Genomic DNA, 22,290 nt, shown 5'->3' with positions numbered 1-22,290 from the left:
ATTGAGAAAATCGCAAAAAACCCTGTTTTTGACAACATTTCCGCCATTTTAGCCGCCATCTTGAATTTCATTTGGTCGAAATTGTTCGTATCGGATCCTTATAGGGGACGGACCTTTAGTTCCAAATTTCAAGTCATTCCATTGATTGGGAGATGAGATATCGTGTACACAGACGCACATACACTCATACACACACTCTCTCTCTCTCTCTCACACACACACACACACACATACACACACACACACACACACACACAGACCAATACCCAAAAACCACTTTTTTGGACTGAGGGGACCTTGAAACGTAAAAATATTTAGAAATTGTGGTACCTTAATTTTTTTCGGAAAGCAATACTTTCCTTACCTATGGTAATAGGGCAAGAAAAGTAAAAATAATAAGAGAATTGTCTAATTTCCTCGATGTCTTGGAATAGTGCTGTCTGACTGCATCACTCTCCTCTCAGATAGTATTCATTATTCTAAAATTCCCTTCTGATACACTAAGCAGCAAAACGTAAACTTTATATGCTGCTTCAACTCAAACATCATTTTCGTCTCTCATAATTCATGAATATGCAACAGACGGTCTCTTGCACAACTCAGACACACATACAACTGTTTATGGAATGAAAGGCGAACTTGTGTATGCCCATTCACTGCACTCTCATAAGTAATTGAGCCACTATCCAACTACCCTAATGTTGTACGGGAGGGAAACTCAAAGTACTGCAGGGAAATTTGCGGTGGCGCAGGGAAATTTCACGGCTGGACCAGTGTTTTGAAGCGAGACTGAGTTCAGTCGCTTATCAGCGTTCGAGCGGAACGGACGTGAGTCGCATCGGACGCGGCAGATCGCGCGAACTCGCGTTTGGAGACGAAAAAATAAATCAGTCCCCAAAAATCATTTTAAAGTGTCAAAACCAATATAATACAATTTACTGAAAGGTAATTGTCTGCAGAGAAACTCTCTATCCTTGTTTGTAATGACTATCCATCCTCTTTCAATCTTATATCTCACATGTGGGAAGCACTTCACCCTTACTCCTCTCAAAAACTTGTTTTTGTTATGATGCATTATGCCCTCACCTCCGTAGTTGAATATTATTGTCTTCATCCATAGAGCATGGCAACCTGAATGATTTTCCTCAAAAGTTTAGAAATACCTCTGTTAGCCCACCTTTCAAATCTTCAACCAGTAGCCATGAATTCTAATTTTCCCCATTTTCAAATCTTTTGATCTAGCAAGCAGTTACTCTCTCTTATTCAAAGTATTTAGTACAAATCCGAGTCCTTCACTTGTTGGAAACAACTAAATAGTAAACTAGACACTCCTCTTTATGCAGTGTGCATGTTCCTCGATAGTTTGTTAATTATTTCTTTTATTTTCAAAATGAGATAATGATTTAATTGGTTCTATAGAATAGACTTCATCAGGAAGATTCAAGTCCCCAGTAAGATATGATATACAATTATGAATGTTGTAGGATGAATGTGATTCTCAAGAAGATATATATGGAGAAGCTACACGTTTCATGATGAATTGTTAATTTTCATGTTGATTAAGATGAGATTATGATTTGATGGGTTACTCATAGAGAAACAATAGCATAAGTAGATATCCCATGGTATAGGGCATTCATATCGCAACTTTTACTGTTATCTTAAGCTGTTAGTCCACGTAGTTCTCTTCCGTGAAGCTCTATGACGCTGATAGTCTCTCATATTGTGCCGTTCATACACTCTTACCCAGTCAAAACAGTAAAAATCGACAGTAGTCGGCTTGAGATAACAGTAAAAGTTGCGTCATAAACGCTCTATAACGTGGGATATCTACTTACGCTATTGTTTCTCTATGGTTACATAGGATAGACTTCATCATAAAAACTTGACTCCTCAGTACGATGTGATTCACGAGTTTAGAACGTTATAGGATGACTCTGATCTCTAGAAAGATACATGGAGAGACTATTTTTGTTCATACATTCTACTCCATGAATGATCGGATGATCGGAATTGATAACTCAATTAAATTAATTTATTACAAATATCATTCTTGATAGATTAATGATTCCTTCTGATTAAATCACACATATGCAAAGCTTTAAAGCTTGACCGCATAACGGAGTATCTACAAAAAAATAATCCTTTTGATAACAGTTCATTAACAATTAGAAAAAAATTATACATAAAAAATAAAAGATGACACATTCGATAGATTACTGATGAGAATGTATGTTATGAACAATTCTTCGATTTTGACCTTATCCTATAGAGATTGAGATAAGGGAGAATGGAGTTCACAGATGAATTCTCAAACAGAAACAAGAGTCAAGTCAGACCTTATACCATTTTTAGGATAGACACGCTGGGAAGTCTAGCCTCCGAAGCCAACATCTACTGCCATATCACCCTATAATTACCTCAACATCGGATAGAAAACTTTCAGATTGTTTCTATTTCAGACGAAAGTAAATTATTATTTTTGAAAATGGTTAACTCCCGCTGCGCTCCTGCTGAAATAGACAAAATCTGCTATGGAAAACAATGTAAACAAACTATACAGAAAAGTTTTCTATACGATGATGACGTCACGATTTGGTGATATGGCAGTAGATGTTGGCTTTATCGACTTTCAGTATGAGTATACAATGGGCCGTGTCCACTCTATAACTGGTCTAAGAGTCAGACGAAGAGTTTTTTCAAGGCGTTTCCAGACGAGTCGGCTGAGCAGGGAGCTCACCGATAGGCTGATTGGGAAGACGTTCGAGATCAGCTGATAATCAGCCAAACGGAGAGCTCCCTGCCCTGCCGTCTAAAAAACGATTTATGTTGCTTGGCCCCTAATGTGTAGGATAATTTTTTTTCTAATCATGAAACTGGAAGATGGAAAATAAGCAAGAAAATTAAGTGTTTAAGATAGACATTCTTGAAATTGAATAATAAGAGGGAAAGAGATGGGGGAAGCTGAGGAAGAGGAGGAGAAAAGATTAAAAGAGTGGGTGGAGAGTTGAAGAGGATGAAAGAAAGTGGTGAAAAGGGGAGAGAAAAAAGAATAAGATCATTCATATAATTTAATATAAATAGAGAGCCGTAGAGAGCTCAATGTGATCTCTATACCTCAACGAGTTGACGAGAATCGACAACAGTGGAGAGAACATTTCAAGAGAATGGAAAACGGAAGAGTTCTCATAGCTGTCATTGCTCACAGGCCAGAAGGGAGGGGAAGTATTGGCAGACCAAGAAAAAGGTGGGAGAATGTTTGAAGGCGGATCAGGTATTGATGCCTACCCCTGTAACAAGACGACGACGGCGATATAATTGAATAATAATTTTAGTGAATGTAAGAATATTATAAAGCATTTCTTCATCTTGTTTTAAATTTTTCAAGTTCAAAAATTATTACACAAACTGATAACATCGCTTATTCTGAAGAATCCCAACTGAATAGTTTGGAAAGCAGAGAAACTCCCCTCGGGAAAAAAGAACAAATGAGGATACAAAACAAAAACTAACAGGATTAATCAACATATGACAGGAAAAAGGAGAAAATCTATCAAGAAAAATTTCAGGAAATCCTCACTGGGAGAGGAACAATCAACAAACCTAGAATCGAAGAGTTCAGTACACCGTTCAACATCAAATTTCACCATCTTGTTCAAAATTTTATAATTCCAAGTCTTGATTCCAAAATTATTTCACAAATTTCAAAGAATTACAACTGAATAGATCAAAGTACAAAGGGAAACCCCTGGGAACAAATAACAGTTGAGGATACAAAACAAAATCTTTCAGGATTAATGAACAAATGACAGGACAGAGGTCTATCTGGAACAATTCCAGAAAAATCTACATGTCTGGAAACAATGGAAAAACTTGTATTTGGAGATTAAGACAGGAACATTTTCAGAAAAAACTCACAGGAACAGGAACAATGAGAAAACCTGGATTTGGAGATAACAACCTAGATTTCAACCTAGTACCATAGAGAAAAAATAGCATAAGAAGATATCCCATGGTAGAGGATGTTTATGTCGTAACTTTTTGTGTTATCTCAAGCCGATAGTCCACGTAGTTCTTTCTCATAAAGCTATATGACGCTGGCAGTCTCTCATATTGTGCCGTTCATACAATCTCACCCGGCCAAAACGATAACAAATTCCTTTCATACCTCCATGGAAAAATAGAACTAAATTCAATCATAGAGAAACAATAGCATAAGTTGATATCCCATGGTATAGGGCGTTTATGCCGCAACTTTTAGTGTTAACTCAAGCAGATAGTCCACGTAGTTCTTTCTCATAAAGCCATGTGACGCTGATAGTCTCTCATATTGTGCCGTTCATACAATCTCACCCCAACAAAACAGTAAGAATCTACAATAATCGACAGTAATCGGCTTGAGATAACAGTAAAAGTTGCGACATAAACGCCCTATACCATGGGATATCTAGTTACGCTATTGTTTCTCTATGCTAGTACACACTTACATTCGAAAATAGTACAAGGACTTAGGAAGCAAAGAAAAGCTCACAGGATCAGTGAACAAATGACAGGAAAGAGGAAAAAATCTATCAGGAGAACAGGAACAATTCCGGAAAAAACCCACAAGAACAGAAACAATGAGCAAACCTGGAAAACAAAACCTAGAATCAGAGAGTATAGAGAGGTTCATGATGTAGAAATAGATAGCACCTATGGCTATAGTGGTACAAGGATTTGGGAGAATAGATCCCCACAATATTCATTAGGCTGAGAATCTCGAGTTAGAAGTCAAAGCACGTCTGCGAAGTTTGAGGCATTCGTTTCTAATTGAATTCTCGGGCATCTATGCTGAAATTTATGTGTGATCGCTATTCTCAGCTTCTGCTGAGTTTGGTGAAGGGACAAAAGTAAGAGTTCAATTCAGGGAGTTCGAGGAAAATCCATAAACTATAGTGAAGTCCACGTTATAATGGCAGTATTTGACTAACATTGGTGTTGTTATCCTTGTCTATCATTCGACAAAGCCGGTAGTGCTATCACTTTCTCGCTTTGCTCTGTTGCCAGATCGTCTTTTAACAATGTAGAGTTAACTAATTGACTATAGAGTTAGATTATAGAGACTATAATAGTTAGAGTTAGACTATAGATTATGGAGTATAGATTGTTGTTTAGAGTTAATTAATTGACAAAATATTTCATCCTATTTATAGAAATCTATTATGAAATAATTGGGAAATGATAATTCATTGCTTGGTGAAATATAAATGATTATTTTAAACGAGAATGGAAAGTTGATATCACATCAATAAAACTGTATCAGCTACCGTCTATAGAAGGCATTGACAAGACAGAGGATTGGCAACGTTGCTCTACTTTTTTTCTTCACTGTTATTATAACGTGGACCTCTCTAAAGCCTACCATAGTGATGTCCACGTTATAATGGCAGTATTTGAACATTGGTGTTTATATCCTTGTCTAACATTCGACAAAGCCGGTAGCGCTATCCTTTTCTAGATTCTCATCGTTGCAAGATCGATTGCCATCAATTTAGAAATAATATGGTTCATCACAGGAATATCAAATTTCATCAGGGCATTCCGGTAGGGCCATCACTTTCTCGCTTTGCTCTGTTGCGAGATCGTCTTTTAATAATGTAGAATTATCAATCAATCAACAAAATATTTCATCTTAATATTATGGAAATACTTTATGAAATAATTGAAAAATATAATTTCTTGCTTAATAAGATATCATTTCTTATTTTAAACGAGAATGAACAGTCAATATTACATCAATAAACCTATATCAGCTACCGTCCATAGAAGGCATTGGCGAGACAGAGGATTGGCAACGTTGCTCTGCTATTTTTCTTCACTGCCATTATAACGTGAACCTCTCTATTAATAGCCTACCATAGTGATGTTCACGTTATAATGACAGAATTTCAATATTTGTGTTTATATCCTTGTCTACCACTCGAGAAAGCCGGTAGCGCTATCCTTTTCCAGATTCTCATCGTTGTCAGATCGATTGTCTTCAATTAATAAATAATATAGTCAATCACTGGAATGAAAGATGAACCTGAGAAAGAGTTGATCATAAACAAAGGTGTTACACAAGGATACCCACTTTCACCCACGCTATTTATATTATATTGACGAGCTGATGAGCAATTGGCGACAAAGAGTAGACTCAGGTTTTAAAATTGGGCAGGGAGTCTTTCACAACTCTCTTATGTTTATTGAATGAAAAAGACTAAGAAATTGTCAAAAAACCACAGATTTATTGATACTACTTAGAAAGGCTGGTTTCGGTTATTACACCATTGTCAATCTCTGATAAACTTAAGTTAATAACCGAAACCGGTCTTTCTAAGTATCAATAAATCTGTGGTTTTTTGACAATTTCTTAGTCTTTTTCATTCAATATGAATATTAAATAAAAGTCTCTCATTTTTTCTGACGATACAGTGATAGTTCAGGAAAGTGAGGATAAGTTACAGATGAGCTTCAAGCTGTAGGTACATGATTATCAGCTCAGAAATCGAAAGTAATGGCATTTCGGGGCAAGTGGCCCTTGCGTTCCGAAATAGTTCTAAATGATATGATAATGGAACAGGTGAGCAACTTAAAATATCTCGGCTGTGATGTATCCTATGACAGAGAATGTGATATACCTCAGAAAATAGCAAAGTGTAACTCAATTTTTGGAGTCATCCACCGAACATTAAAGAGTAAGGCCAGAAAAGAGACTGAGATTAAGTTCTATAGGACAATGGCTATCCCTTTAATGACATACGGTAGTGAGGTATGGGCAAAATCCAAGAATGATGACTCACGAATTCAGGCATCAGAGATATAGGTTTCTGCTCAGCATTCAAGGATACTCAAGACGAGACCACATAAGGAATGAAACAACTCGAAGTGAGTGCAATGTGCAACCACTAACAGAAATCATAAAACAATACAGATTGAAGCGAACACAATTTGGTGGCTGCGTCGTATGCCACCAACTCGTCTTACACTACAAGCTTGGAAGCTGCAGTTGGATGGGAGAAGGGACGTCGGAAGACCGAGGAAGCGGTGGACACCGGAACAGGCTTCACAAGCCTAGTCCATAATGGATGATGATCACTGGAATATTAAAATTCAATCATGGAAGTTCATTACTCAATTATTGAAAAATATATTAAAAGAAATATGATTGATTATTTTCAACAATAATGTAGAACAAATATTTTATCTGCAATGTTGTGGAAATATTTATCAATATTGTGGGTAATTTGCCATATAATGCAGGAATGTTCAATAACTACAACATTTGTATCTTATCCACTCGTACAATCTAACCATTTGAGCTGAACTTCATTCAAACTTTAACCTTCGATTACAATACAGTAGCCAAGCATAGTAGCGTATATAAAACAGCCAAATAGCGGAGATTCGTTCTTCTACAACTAAACCATACTAAAAAGTCAACTAAACCAGACTTAAACGGGGTTCAAGATGCATAACTGGAAGAAACTATGCACAAAATGCAATAACCGACATCTCATCAGAGTATTGTTGTGGGCAAAATGGTTACCTTAACGGAGAGTTAAATCCTCTAATGAAGGAAGTTGGAACTTCAGGAAACTTCGTTATTGAATGATGGATGAACATACTCCAATAATGAGAAATTTTCTTATCGTTCTAAGAATGATGTAATAGAGTTGTTATTTATTCATTTATGAAATGACAATAATAATAACGAAATGAATAAATTCCTTGTCTTTATCTACCGTTCGACAGAGCAGATATTTGCTATCCTTTTCTACAGTGAGGTCCACGTTATAATGGCAGTGGAGAAAGATAAAAGAACAACGTTGCCGAACCTCTGTCTTGTCAATTTCTTCTATAGACGGTAGCTGATACAGGTTTATTGACGTAATATTAGCTGCTCATTCACGTTTAAAATGATCAATTATATTTTATTAAGTGGGAAATTATTTTTTTCAATAATTTCATAATTAAGATGAAATATTTTGTTAATCCATCATCAACTTTACATTGTTAAGAGACGATTTGGCAACAGAGTAAAGCGAGGAAGAGATAGCGCTATCCGCTTTGTTGTATGATGGACAAGGATAGCAATACCATTGCTAATCAAACACTGCCATTATAACGTGGACCTTACTATAGCTCCGCAACGTTGCCAGTTAGTTTCTCAACAATGTAGAAATATTTTGTGATTGTAAAGGAAGATTTTTGTTTGGATTTGTATTTTGAAATTAATTAATCCGATAAATTCAAAATTACTGTAGTACATACATTTTTTGGGGTGAAAATAGTGTGTGAATTAAGTTATCATTTACATAACCTCTAGACTGTGTATTCCAAATTAAGGTTCAAATCAGTTTTGGGCGAATGCCTCTTGTTTTTACTTGCATTGTATCTATTGCCTATGAATAAATGGAATAAATATAAATAGATAAAAAAATATAAATAAATAAATAAATATAAATATAAATAGATTAAATAATAGAATAAATAGTATAAATAGAATAAATAAATGAATAGATAATATAAATGAATATTATTATAATAAATCAACTAACAGAATTTTCAAACTCAATCATGGACATTTATTATTGGAATATTAAGAGAAATATCTTCTCGAGAGATGAAATGATTGTTGTAAACGAATGAATCATTCCTGGAGGTCCACGTTATAAGGGCGGTGTTCAATTAGTAATATTGTATTGCTATTCTTGTCTATCATCCAACAAAGCGGATAGCCCTATCTCTTTCTCGCTTTGCTCTGTTGCCAGATCGTCATCTAGCGATGTAGAAATATTATTAATTAACAAAATATTTATTCTTGATTTTGAAATCATAGAAAATGAAATTTTTTGGCTTGATAAAATATGATTTATCATTTTAAACGAGAATGAACAGTTATTGACTGAGTGAATGCGTATGTGTATGTGTCTTATCGTTTTCATATATATGTCCCATTATTCAAACTCCTATTCACAGACAAGGGCTTTGCGGAAGCTCTTTTGTGAATAGTATTTTTTGTTTGCATCGGTTCTCACATAAAATGTAAAGGTTCATTTCCATCATGAGTTACATCATTCCAAAATGTTGATATGAGTTGTGTACTTATAAGTTTGAAGTTAATTTCTACTGTACTATTGATACATTATGATATAGTGCCAAATTAACCTTTCAGAAGTGTATAGTATCTTTGAATTGTTAGTTATAGGTATCTGATGGAATGATTTTTATTTTGTTGTATTGCTGATGTAAGCAATAGAACTTGAAACTTGAAAACTTGAAACTTGAAAACTTGAAACTTATTATAACATCAAAAAATCAGTATCAGTTACCTTCCATACAAGGCAGAGACAAGACAGAGGATCGGCAAATTTGTTCTCCTATCTTCCTTCACTGCCATTATAACGTGGACCTCGCTATAGACACAGATCTCAAGAGTAGATAAGAGTTGTAAAATAAATATTGACCATAAATACAAAGTTACCCATAGGCAGCAGCACTGGTATCGTTCCCAGAATATTCAAGTAGTGATCAAAAAGTTGAAATGTATCTCGTTGAACGAAGCTGCAAGGAGAAAGTTTTTGAAAGTACCGGCTTCTCCAAACAGCCTGGCTTTTCCAAATTATCTGCAATCAAAATAAGAGTATCTTTCCAGTAAACTTCTACCTGGAAGTTTCTTCTTGTTAGTTGCCAGTCATCTCTGGGAGACATTACCCTTGAAACCTCCTCATTATATTTCCAACGGAAAACTGACAACATTTATTGTTAAACTGATTGATTTATCGAACAGATTTCATAAACTTGGATACGTTGTAATCTGCAAGAGATTGGGATGCTCATTCCGAATCTCTTTCCTTGATAGAAGTGATGATTCTGATAAACATAACCTATTTCTTGACTATCTCAATCAAAATTGGGGTGGGGAACAGTTTTGGGATCTTTCCCCAATAATTCATTCTGAGCTAAGTATGATATTGTATCTGTGAAAGTATGAATGAATGTATGATACTTTATATTCTATTCAAAATAACTCAATTCATCACATCAGTATTATAATTCTCATTTCCCAACCATAGTCATGCCAACTTTTTCATGAAACTAATGTCAAGTATTAGAATGAATCATGGAAGTGAAAAGAAATATTTATTCAGGATAAGATAAGATAAGATAAGATAAGATAAGATAAGATATTTATTGACAATTGTTACTAGGCTCTTGCCTATGGTAACATTTACAAAAATTGACAAAATAAAATTAAATTAAACTTAATAAATAAATAATTATTTTCAGTTCCGCATCAGTATTAATAATTACAAAGATTGAAGAAAATAATATTGTACGTATTGAGCCATCAACATCAACTGAAGTATTATCACATTAGCAAACTAAAAGTAGTTGTTTTTTGCATCCATGTGGAGTGAAACTTATCATGAAAGTATACCATGAAAATTGATAGAGTGAATCGGAGGGAGTACTGCATTTGAATATTTCCCACTTGAACAGCAATGGAATAGTTATTTGTGCAACTAGTGCGCAAAGTGACAGTTTGCTGCACCGAAAGAAACGTTTACGCCCGAGCCGTAGGCGAGGGCGGAATGGTTTCTTGAGTGCAGCAGAGGAACTTTGCGCACGTATTTCACATTAAGTTTTTCCTACAGTTACCATTGAATATGAAAAGTGGGTAATTACGGGGTAAAATTGCCTGAAATGCATCAAATGTTTTTCTGTGTAATTTTATTATTGATAAAAACCTTAATCCTAAAATCCCAAAGTCCTCGTTGTCCTTGGTTATAATATTATATAATAGTAATAATTAGCGCGTTGTGCTTGGTTGCACCTCTGCTCACTATAGCAGCCACAGCAGTCACTGTTACCAACTTCATTTTGATTTTGCTGCACTGTTGCTCCATATAACCTACTAAGTATTTTGCGTTGCCATGTTGCAAATCTGGGGTGCAGAAAAATTTTTCCCGCACTAGAGCGGAAAAGTGATTCTTTGCGTTCTGTAATCAGTGCAGCAATGGCCACTTTTCAACGTAACTGTAGGAAAAAAATAATAGTAGAAACAACATAATGAGAGTCATGAAGCACAGGACAACTTGTTCCAACTCTTCACTTGAAAATGGCTCCTGAAGAGTTGTAACTGGTAATCTTTGATTGTGTTTCAGTAGCTCTAAGGATGAAACTTGGTTATAATGATAGCTGGAATGGATAATAAGTTCAATTCTTTACCAGTTAACTGATTGAAATAGAAACTTCCCACGATTGAAAAAGTTTACTCATTTCATTGGATTGTAAGTTTTTTATTTACTGTTATGGATTTTATTGGCAGAGAGATCTTTTCGGATGTTCTGCCTCGCCGTATTACCCAATGTCATTCCCTATCAACACTCAAGTTTATAGGTTATGTCTTGGGTTCTTCATTTTTCTCACTAAAAATTTGCATTTTCACTTCCTGAGTTCCTAAGGATTGTAAGTTCATTCCCTATTTCATCCGAAAATGATGAATTTAATGAGGTTCAAATGTATGTAATGTATGATTCTTGATATATGATTTAACAAGAGGTCACTCATGAGAACTAACAATTAATACTCCGATAGACAATTATTAGCATCTGTTCATAACTGACAGTATAATCTGTTCTGAGACTGAGAATATTTGAAAATATTCCAAAGTAAAAATATTTTCCAACATAGTAATATAAATTGAAGCCCATCCATATAATCTAAATCATTGTCTCTCTTCTGTTCAGGGATACTTATTGTAATATAAATAGAAATACAAATATCAGTACCATTTTTGAATTATTGTCAAGACTTGAAAATGGCATGAATGTACAAAACATGTTGTGATAAAATAATTCAGAAAGGGTACTGAGTTTTGTATTTATATTCATACTAGCCGTCAGGCTCGCTTCGCTCGCCATATCCATCTAGCCAGGGGGCTCCGCCACCTGGACCCCCGGTTGGATTGTCCAAGAATAAGATCAGCGGGCTCGCTTCGCTCGACTGCATGTAGACCTCAGCGGTCTATAGTAACACCTGTTACTATAATATCGGCGTATCTTTGGCGAACAAAATTTTTCCACCTCAGCTAAACCTGTGTACTGATTCTTTAAAAATATATTTCCATCAATAAATTATTGAAAAAGGTGAGGAAACGCAGAAAAGCTGAGAAAACGCTAATTTTGGCTAATTGGATAAATTGGTATTTAGGAGGTCCTGAATAATTTCAATCTAAAATGCATTTCAATCTTCAACTTGATGCCAAACTAACAAAGTCAACTCAACTTAATGTCAACCTGACAAAAATTTTTTAATCTAGTTACCAGAACAACTGTTTCGAAGAAGTACTCTCTCTAGAATATAGTTCTATATTAACATATCCATGGTATGGACATTTCGATAATAATTTTAAGATATTGGAATAAGAAGAATATACATGTTAAAATAACTTTAAACCCTCGAAAACCACCCTTAGAGTTAAAATATCACCAAAAGATTTCTTAGTGCGCCTCTAAAGGGCTAACTGAACATACCTACCAAATTTGAGTCAGTCAGTCAGTGAGTGAGTGCCATTTCGCTTTTATATATATAGATTTATATTAATCTAAATCATATTTTTTTCATGATAGTGAGTAACATTGTAGTTATGAAATCAATTTCAGAAGATACATCAAATTTTGTATCCATCATGAAAATTCTAGAATACATTGTGGAGAAGTTTCAAATTTTGAGTAGAAATTTTGAGTAGCAGAGAATCATGTATCGTTAGAGAGAGGCCATTCGAGAGAAATAGGCTATTCCTCCAGTACAGGAACTCAGCTCAAGACATGTCGATTCCCGAATCAGAGATTGGCTCGAAAAACCATTAAGTGATAGAGGTTTCTTTCAACATTCTGCCCCTCTCTCTTGCACAGTCAGAGAGTTTCAAAACTCCACTTTCAGCATTAATTGAGTTAGAAACATCCATGCTACATGTTAGGAATTCTGTCAGTTTGAAGAGAATCCACAATTTGCTCGTTTTCTACTCTAGAGAGGACCTGAAGAAAACTGCTTTTCAACATCGCAAGTAATTAGTAGTTCTTTCGCACCTTCCATTACTCTCTCTCACAAGATTCACTTCAGAGCTACACTGAAATCACTATAAACTGACACTATCCCTCACAAATTGGCACTATTACTCCCCATTTAATCAATGGTGACAGTGCAAAGTAAGACCATTTGTCACCAGTGACTGAAATAGAGATGGCTACATTGTCAGATAGCAAACAAACGCCGGACGATGGGGCTACAGATTTTTTGCTACCCAAACTGAATTGATAGGTTTTCCTGTTCTAATAGAAATGTCAATCGCTTACTTGTTTTTCCACACTGATCCTGAAGTGAGCTGAGATATGAGGAGGAGGGATAATTATTGTTGAACGCAATTCCAATTAAATTCTTCAATGTTGTTTTCCATCACGAACTGCTTATTATTAAATCACTTTTTGCTTTTGGAAAAAACAACTAGCAGTCAAATAATTTACAATAAATAAATGAATCACTCACTGGACAACGAGATCTTTCGGCAGTTCCGCCATCTTCCTGGTTGTACTCATAGACAAGTAGTCATAGCTACTCATAGACAAGTAGTCATAGCTACTTGTCTATGATTACAACCAAGAAGATGGCGGAACTGCCGAAAGATCTAGTTGTCCAGTGAGTGATTTATTCATTTATTGTGAATTATTTGACTGCTAGTCGTTTTTTCCAAAAGCAAAAAGTAATCCAATGAAATGCTGTAGATTTAATTTTATATCGGATTTTTCCATTCAGCTGGTTACCCTGTTGTCAATATTTGCAGTAGCAGAAGTCTTCGGGGTCATTTACAGAATTCAATTGGAATTTCGTTTAATGATAATTGTTCATTAATTAGCATTTGAAGAAATGCAACTTCCAATTCATTCCTATCTGAGAGGAGAGACATAATTCAGTCACTATATACATTGGTATTGAATGAATATGAAATTATAACAAGAATAATTATCACAATATCAACTTCTCAACTACACAAAAAGTGAAATTCACATTGGTCCTTGCATTTTTTACTTTCCTTGCCCTATTACCATAGGTGAGGAAAGTATTGCTTTCCGAAAAAAATCAAGGTACCCAAATTTCTAAATTTCTATACGTTTCAAGGTCCCCTAAGTCCAAAAAACTGGTTTTTGGGTATTGGTCTGTATGTGTGTATGTGCGTCTGTGTACACGATATCTCATCTCCCAATTAACGGAATGACTTGAAATTTGGAACTCCTTTCCTTTTACTATAAGGATCCGACACGAACAATTTCGATCAAATGCAATTGAAGATGGCGGCTAAAATGGCGAAAATGTTCTCAAAAACAGGGTTCTTCGTGATTTTCGTGCATAAGCCAATAATTCTTTCAAAACCAATAAATCATCCCGAAGAGGACTTCGGGGTGATTTGCAGCATTTATTTGGGATTTTCGTTGAATAATAATTATATATCAATTAGCATTCGAATAAATGCATTCTCTATTTAATTCCATCTGTAAATGATTCTTTCCTTTATCATATTATACATTTAGTATCACTGTAAATTAAATGCCATTTTCGATTTTTGAAATTAATGTCCGGAACATGTTGTGATAAAATAATTTAAAAGGGTTCTAAGATTCATATTTTATTGATATTAAAAGTAGCTCCAAAGAAAAAACGACAATAATTATCACTGTATCTCGCCAAATACAGTGTCATCATTCAAATATAGGTCGCTTCTGAAAGTGAATGTAGTCTGATGCAAATGTATTACCGTACAGTATTATTTAATCAATAGAAGACAGTGCATGCAGTTGCGCATTTAATATTTACGTGCATCCAAGAGAAACATAATTTAATGTTTAATGTATTATTATATACATAATATATATTATATGGAAGAGAACTGGTAGCTAGAGAATTATCATTGTCTGATCTCATGAACACTTCGGTTGGTGTTGGTTAGTGGAGGGGGTTGTAGTGGGAAAATAAAGAGGGGGTTGGAGGTTATGAGGGGTAGATTGGAGGGGTAGATATCATCACACTTATTTTCTCTCTTCGTCTCAATCTCTCTCCTTCTCCCTCTGGCTCGCGGTATTTCCCTTTCGTACTCTCTCACACACTCTTTTTTTCTCTCTCTCTCTCTCTTCTCAATCAATCAATCAATCAATCACTCCCTCTCTCTCACATTCTATCTTCCTCTGTGTTATATTGTCACTCTATCTGTCACTCTCACTCACTTCCTCTTTCTTTTTTTGTCTCTAACTCCCTCTCACTCTCTCTCCTCCTCCTCCTCCTCTCTCTCTCCTAGGTTTTCAAAAAAGGCAGCTAATCAATCAATCAATCAATCAATCTCTCTCTCTCTCTTTCTCTATCTGAGTGTAAGTAATTCGATCTGTGTATGAGCCTGTGAATATTGTCATCTGAATAAATAGAGTAATCCAATCAATCACTCTCTCTCTGTCAATAATTGAAAATTCTTTCATCATTTCAAATAACAACATATTGATTTCTTCAAATTGTTTGGATTATTATTACTCTCTCGTCTTTATCATATCATTTCTACTATTTTTTGTATTGTTATCATTTTATGTAATAGATAGTTGAGTGTAAGAGAGGGCCGACTGCGCCCCAACTACGCTCTGTAGGAAAAACGAAGGCAATCATACTATTCTATTCTCCCCTCTCTTTCACACCTCACCCTCTATCACTCTCAAATTTTATATTTAATAATAATTTACATATTTTCATCATCCTGCTTATAAACTTTGTAGCCGTATTGTTCTTTTTTCTTTTTCGATCGTATCATTCCATCATAAACTTTGTATTTATTTCCCAACAGATCTTTGTAATTTCACATATTACGAATGCTCTACTTTCAAGTTTATTCAACTATTCCACTTATAATAATCATTATTTTCAATTTTTTCCCATTTAAAATATATTCTTTTGTTTCATTCTCTTTTACTGAGTATTGCTTGTTATATCATAATTTATTATTGTATTGGAGGGTCAAGTGTAAGAGAGGGCCGACTGCGCCCGAACTTTTCTCTCCCATGTCAAAGATACAGGACTTATAATTATCATTATTTTCAATTTTTTTCATAAAAAATATTCTACTGTTTTATTTTCTCCCACAGATTATTGACTGTTATATTATAATTTATTATTGTATTTGCGAGTTAAGTGTAAGAGAGGGCCGACTGCACCCGAACTTTGCTCTTCTAGATCAAAGATAAAGGTAGTCATTCTATTCTATTCTATTTTCCCCCCCTCCATCACACTAACTCACTCTCTCACTCTCACACTCTCTCTCACTCTCTCTCTGACGATGTAAGAGAGCATCGAATCATCCCACACACGACGGTTTACAAATAAATACACAGTCTCTCACAACAGGTAGACGAGTAGGGAGCACATACACAAGCACACAAAAACACAACACACATGCACATAGACACAACACACATGCACATAGACACAACACACATACACATGTACACACTCACACTACCTTAATGTGCAGCACAATCGATCAAATCCTAGCAGGCAGTTGCAGTATAAATAGACTCAGACTCTCTCACCGTTTGATGTGAGGAGTGCTGCAGTTTCACCTAAAAATACCTGTGTTGCTACCGATTTGGATGCTGTGAGAGGTCATGAGATCATGAGGCAAGATTGGAGTCTCTTCTTGTGAGGATATAAGAAAGATATTGAAGAATATCAGGATATATATTGATTGATTGAGTACTTTATTTATGTAGATTACAGTATATACTGGCTTATACACTTATATAGCTTACAATACAGTAGAATTATAGACGAATTTACATAATATAGACTAAGAAACTGATTATTGAACTGTATATGATATGAAAAAGCAATTTGTAATATAATAACTATAGATAATTATATTGTTATGCATCTTCATAAGTTGGAGGAGCTTTGGACATATCAATGTCCATTCTTCGGAAAGAATATTAAAAATATCCTTCCCACTAACTCTCTACCAAATGAGAGATATTAGAAGAGATAGAGTATGGACAAGAGATATTATGGGACTGGAATCATTTCTCTTTGTAGAAGAAAAATAGAGATATTTAAAAAGATAGATTATGGGACAAAGTTCTCTCCTCTTGTAAAGGAATAAGAGAGAAATTGTCAAGATAGATATTGATCGAGAGAGATGATGGGACAGGTATCTCTCTTCTTGTGCGGAAAAAAAGAGATACTGGAAAATTTCATGGAACAAAGATCTCTCTTCTTGTGGAGGAGTAAGAGAGATATTGTCAAGATAGATAGATATTGTAGGATATCAAGATATTGATCGAGAGAGATGATGGAACAGGTATCTCTCTTCTTGTGTGGAACAAGAGAGATATTGAAGTATATTATTGAACAAAGATCTCTCTTCTTGTGAAGGAATAACAGAGATATTGTCAAGAGGATATTGGAGGATATCAAGATATTGATCGAGAGAGATGATGGGACAGGTATCTCTCTTCTTGTGCGGAAAAAGAGAGATACTGAAGAATATTATGGAACTAAGATCTCTCTTCTTGTGGAGGAGTAAGAGAGATATTGTCAAGATATTGGAGGATATCAAGATATTGATCGAGAGAGATGATGGGACAGGTATCTTTCTTCTTGTGAGGAACAAGAGAGATATTGAAGAATATTATGATAGATATTTAAGAATATCAAGGCAGATTATTATGGGACATGAGAGATAATTGGACTAGAATATCTCTTCTAAGAGAATAAGAGAGATATTGTCAAGATAGATATTCAAGGGAGATATAATCATAGTAGATTATGGGACTAGGGATATTATAAGACGAGAATTTCTCTCATTGTAAAGGAAGAAGAGAGATTATGAGTCATGATATATTTTTCGAGAATGAAAACGTGAGGTTATGGCACAAGAATACCTGTTTTTTGGAGGGACAAGAGAGATCAGGAGACCGTGGAGTCTCTCTCCTTGTTTGAAGATGGAAAATATATGTTGGAGGTGGGAGAGAAAGTATTCCTGATGCTAGGACTACAATATTCGCCAAATTCATTGATGTTGCAAAAGTTCCAGAGGAAATGATATTGAAATTGAATCTTCAACCACTCTTATCACTTCTAATTGGTTCAAATCAAATAATACTTCATTCATAATTGCATTGGTTTCATTATTCAATGATTAATTATTCACAATTTATTATCAATTATGGTTCAATTAATCAAAGATATACTAGTAGTTCTGTGAACAGTAGACATCACGCAGTATTCTCATCCACATGTACCTGATTGAAACTATAGACCTTATGGAAATACAGCAATGGTCTGGCTTTTCCACACATCTGTGTAATCACTTGTCAGCTGATTTATGATGAATAATTCTATAGTCTGATTTCTACTCTGATATTGGCGTATGAAGGAGGCTCCTTTCTCCTTTTATATTATCCTTGTAATGCAAAATTTCTAGAAACCTTGTATATACGTCGACGCTCAATTGAAAAAGGAACATATCTGTCAAATTTCATGAAAATCTATTAACGCGTTTCGCCGTAAATGCGCAACATATGAACATTTAAACATCAAGAGAAATGCCAAACCGTCGACTTGTATCTTAGACCTCATTTCGCTCGGTCAATTATTCACAATTATCATTCATGATTTCAATAATCAAAGATTAATTATTCACAATTGCCAATTACGGTTTCATTAATCGAAGATTAATTATTCACAATAATCAATCAATACATTTTTGAAATGAGTCTGGGCTCATTGAGATAGAATAGATCATAATGTTATGTTTATCACTAGTTTCCGGTTTCACCAAGACATTTGACAATGTCAAGATATTTGGTTTTTCAAGACATTTGTCAATGGTCAAATCAGTTACAATTCACAAAGAGTGCACTGGAACATATTATGAATTCCATGACGATAGTCACTATCGATAATTCTAGTGCACACTTGTAAATCCTACCAAACCTGATCATATTCAAATGTCTGGACGGAGTTACGTAGGGTTTATCCCATATATCAAGCTTGTAGCTTGAATGCCCCGCCCACTGTAGGCGTGTCTTGTCTCGGCCAATGGCAGAGCTCGACCCTGACACGCAACACAACAACCAATATTATATATGACTTTTTCATACTGCATACCCCGATGTTCGATGTTTGAGCTTCCAGTTCATAAGAGATAAATAAATAATAATAATATCGAGTGACCTGGCTGGCTCAGGTCTGGTTTCAGAGTTTTCAGGTCGCAACTGATCAATTTCAGGGCCTCTGACATGACCTAACGACTGCTTTTTAGGCAGCCGGGACCGATGGCTTAACGTGTCCATCCGAAGAGATAGATTACTGGGTATGATTTCTAGACAATGTCATTGAAAGTTTTTGTGAAAATTTCAACTATTCCATCCAGAAAGTTGATTCTCTTACTAAATTAGCCAGCTTATGAATTAAGTTTTCAAGCACTCCAATACAACCTTTCACGTGATCAACCCTCTTTATTATTATTTCTATCGAAGTATAGTGATATTGAGGATACTAACTAGAAGTTCAGTGAACAGTAGACATCACGCAGTATTCTCATCCACATGTACCTGATTGAAACTATAGACCTTTTGGAAATACAGCAATGGTCTGGCTTTTCCACACATCTGTGTAATCACTTGTCAGCTGATTTATGATGAATAATTCTATAGTCTGATTTCTACTCTGATATTGGCGTATGAAGGAGGCTCCTTTCTCCTTTTATATTATCCTTGAAATGCAAAATTTCTAAAAACCTTGTATATACGTCGACGCTCAATCAAAAATGGAACATATCTGTCAAATTTCATGAAAATCTATTAACGCGTTTCGCCGTAAATGCGCAACATATGAACATTTAAACATCAAGAGAAATGCCAAACCGTCGACTTGAAACTTGGACCTCACTTCGATCACTTGGACCTCAATTATTCACAATATTATTATCAATCATGGTTTCATTAATCAAAGATTAATTATTCACAATAATCAATCATGGTTTCATCAATCAAAGATCAATCATTCACAATTATCAATTATGGTTTCATTAATCAAAGTCTAATTATTCACAATCACCAATAACGGTTTCATTAATCGAAGATTAATTATTCACAATTATCAACTGAAACATCTTTGAAATGAGTATGGGCTCATTGGAATAAAATGGATCATAATGCTATGTTTATCACTAGTTTCCGGTTTCACCAAGCTTGGTTAAGACATTTGACAATGGTCAAATCAGTTACAATTAATTTACGAAGAGTGCACTGGAACATATATTACTGTATTATGAATTCCATGACGATAGTTACTATCGATAATTCCAGTGCACACTTGTAAATCCTACCAAACCTGATCATATTCAAATGTCTGAACGGAATTTAGTAGGGTTATCTCATATATCAAGCTTGTAGCTTGAATGCCCCGCCCACTGTAGGCGTGTCTTGTCTCGGCCAATGGCAGAGCTCGATCCTGATACGCAACGCAACAACCAATTATATGACTTCTTCATACTGTATACCCCGATGTTCGATGTTCGAGCTTCCAGTTCATAAGAGATTGATTACTGGGTATAATTTCTAGTGAATGTCATTGAAAGTTTTTGTGACAATTTCAAGTATTCCATACAGAAAATTGATTCTCTTACTAATTTAGCCAACTCATGAATTAAGTTTTCAAGCACTCTGATACAATCTTTCACGTGATCATCCCTCTTTATTATTATTTTTATCGAAGTATAGTGATATTAAGGATACTAACTAGTAGTTCAGTGAACAGTAGACCTCGCGCTCAGTAAGTTACATTGAGCTGTTGTTATGTTCTCTCAAAAATTAATACATAATTTATCAGTTTAAAATGTCTAGGAAAAATCCTAAATGAGCATAGACCTTTCTGTCCTATCTTACCGTGACCTGTCGTCCCGGAATGTGAGTGTGAGCGCTGTTATCAGGTCTGGCTGCCGTCGATACGTCAATCCAATCAACCCATCAGAGAACATTCTGTGTTGTCGTGTTGGCGAAAAATCGGTGTGTTGAAATTGACAAAATAATGCTGATTTCCTACAAACTTCATTCCTCACTTTCCATGATTTTAGAAATCAATTTCTTTTCAATGATATTTGTTGCAATTTTAATCATCAGATAAAAAAAATGTAAAAAAAGGTTTCCTATCAATAACTACAAACTGGAATCATGGCCTCAGCTTGACAAAGTTAGTAGACAACTGACTGTTTACTAATGTTGATGGAAAGATACATTTTCAAGATGTTCGATGTTTTTGAACGGGTAATATTATAGTCCACTAGACAGCTGATTATGGATGAATAATTCTATAGTCTGATTTTCACAAAGACCTTAAAGAGATATAGACCCACAATGCCTATGCCTTCCCAATGATAGCTCTTACTTGAAATTGAAGGCCGCCATTGGGGTATTTTAGCACGAGATATCATATCTATATATCTGTTATGTTATAGATTACAAAGGCATTGGTATAATAATCTTATAGGTTGCCCCCTCAATGGCCGATTTCAATCCCAAGTACGACACTAGCGCTGCATGTAAGTCTATGCATCTTTAAGGTCTTTGTATTTTCACGGTAATATTGGTGTTCCAAGGAAACTCCTTTCCCTCTTGTATTATCCTTGAAATGCAAAATTTCAAAAAAACTCCATGTATAGGTCGATGCGAAATTCAAAAAGGAACATACCTGTCAAATTTCAAGATAATCTATTGCTGCGATCCGCTGTAAATGCGCAACATTTTAAACATAAAGAATAATGCAAAACCGTCGACTAGAATCTTAGACCTCACTTCGCTCGGTTGATAAAAGGGTAAACAATTTATCCATTGAATAAGGCTGTAAAATGCAATGCTGTACTTGAAGAGAAGGGAAAAAGTCATGAATTGTAGGGATATCATCTAATTAGCCTAAAAGAGCTACTAATAACTTCCAATGCATTCATTACACGAGTAGAAGAGCTCTATAAATTTTCAATCCAACTACACTAGTAGTTCTGTGAACAGTAGACCTCACGCAGTATTCTCATCCACAAGTACCTGATTGAAACAGCTATAGACCTTATGGAAATACAGCAATAGACTGGCTTCTCCACACATCTGTGTATTTACTTGTCAGCTGATTTAAGATGAATAATTCTATAGTCTGATTTTTACTCTAATATTGGCGTATGAA

The 22,290-nt window shown here is 35.1% G+C and overlaps 1 protein-coding gene across 1 annotated transcript in view; it reads left to right on the top strand.

Moving 5' to 3' along the window:
* The first annotated feature begins 821 nt into the window (after positions 1-821).
* Positions 822-22,290, top strand: part of LOC111055389 (Kv channel-interacting protein 2-like) — a 434,616-nt gene continuing 413,147 nt past the window's right edge. The window contains exon 1 of the mRNA XM_039425548.1: positions 822-945. The gene's annotated coding sequence lies outside the window, so the exon portion shown is untranslated. The remainder of the gene's footprint in view (positions 946-22,290) is intronic.

Source organism: Nilaparvata lugens, chromosome 4 (assembly GCF_014356525.2).
Source record: "Nilaparvata lugens isolate BPH chromosome 4, ASM1435652v1, whole genome shotgun sequence".
Classification (NCBI taxonomy): domain Eukaryota; kingdom Metazoa; phylum Arthropoda; class Insecta; order Hemiptera; family Delphacidae; genus Nilaparvata; species Nilaparvata lugens.
The sequence above is the reverse complement of the archived record's forward strand: the minus strand, read 5'-3'. Positions and strand labels throughout refer to the sequence as shown.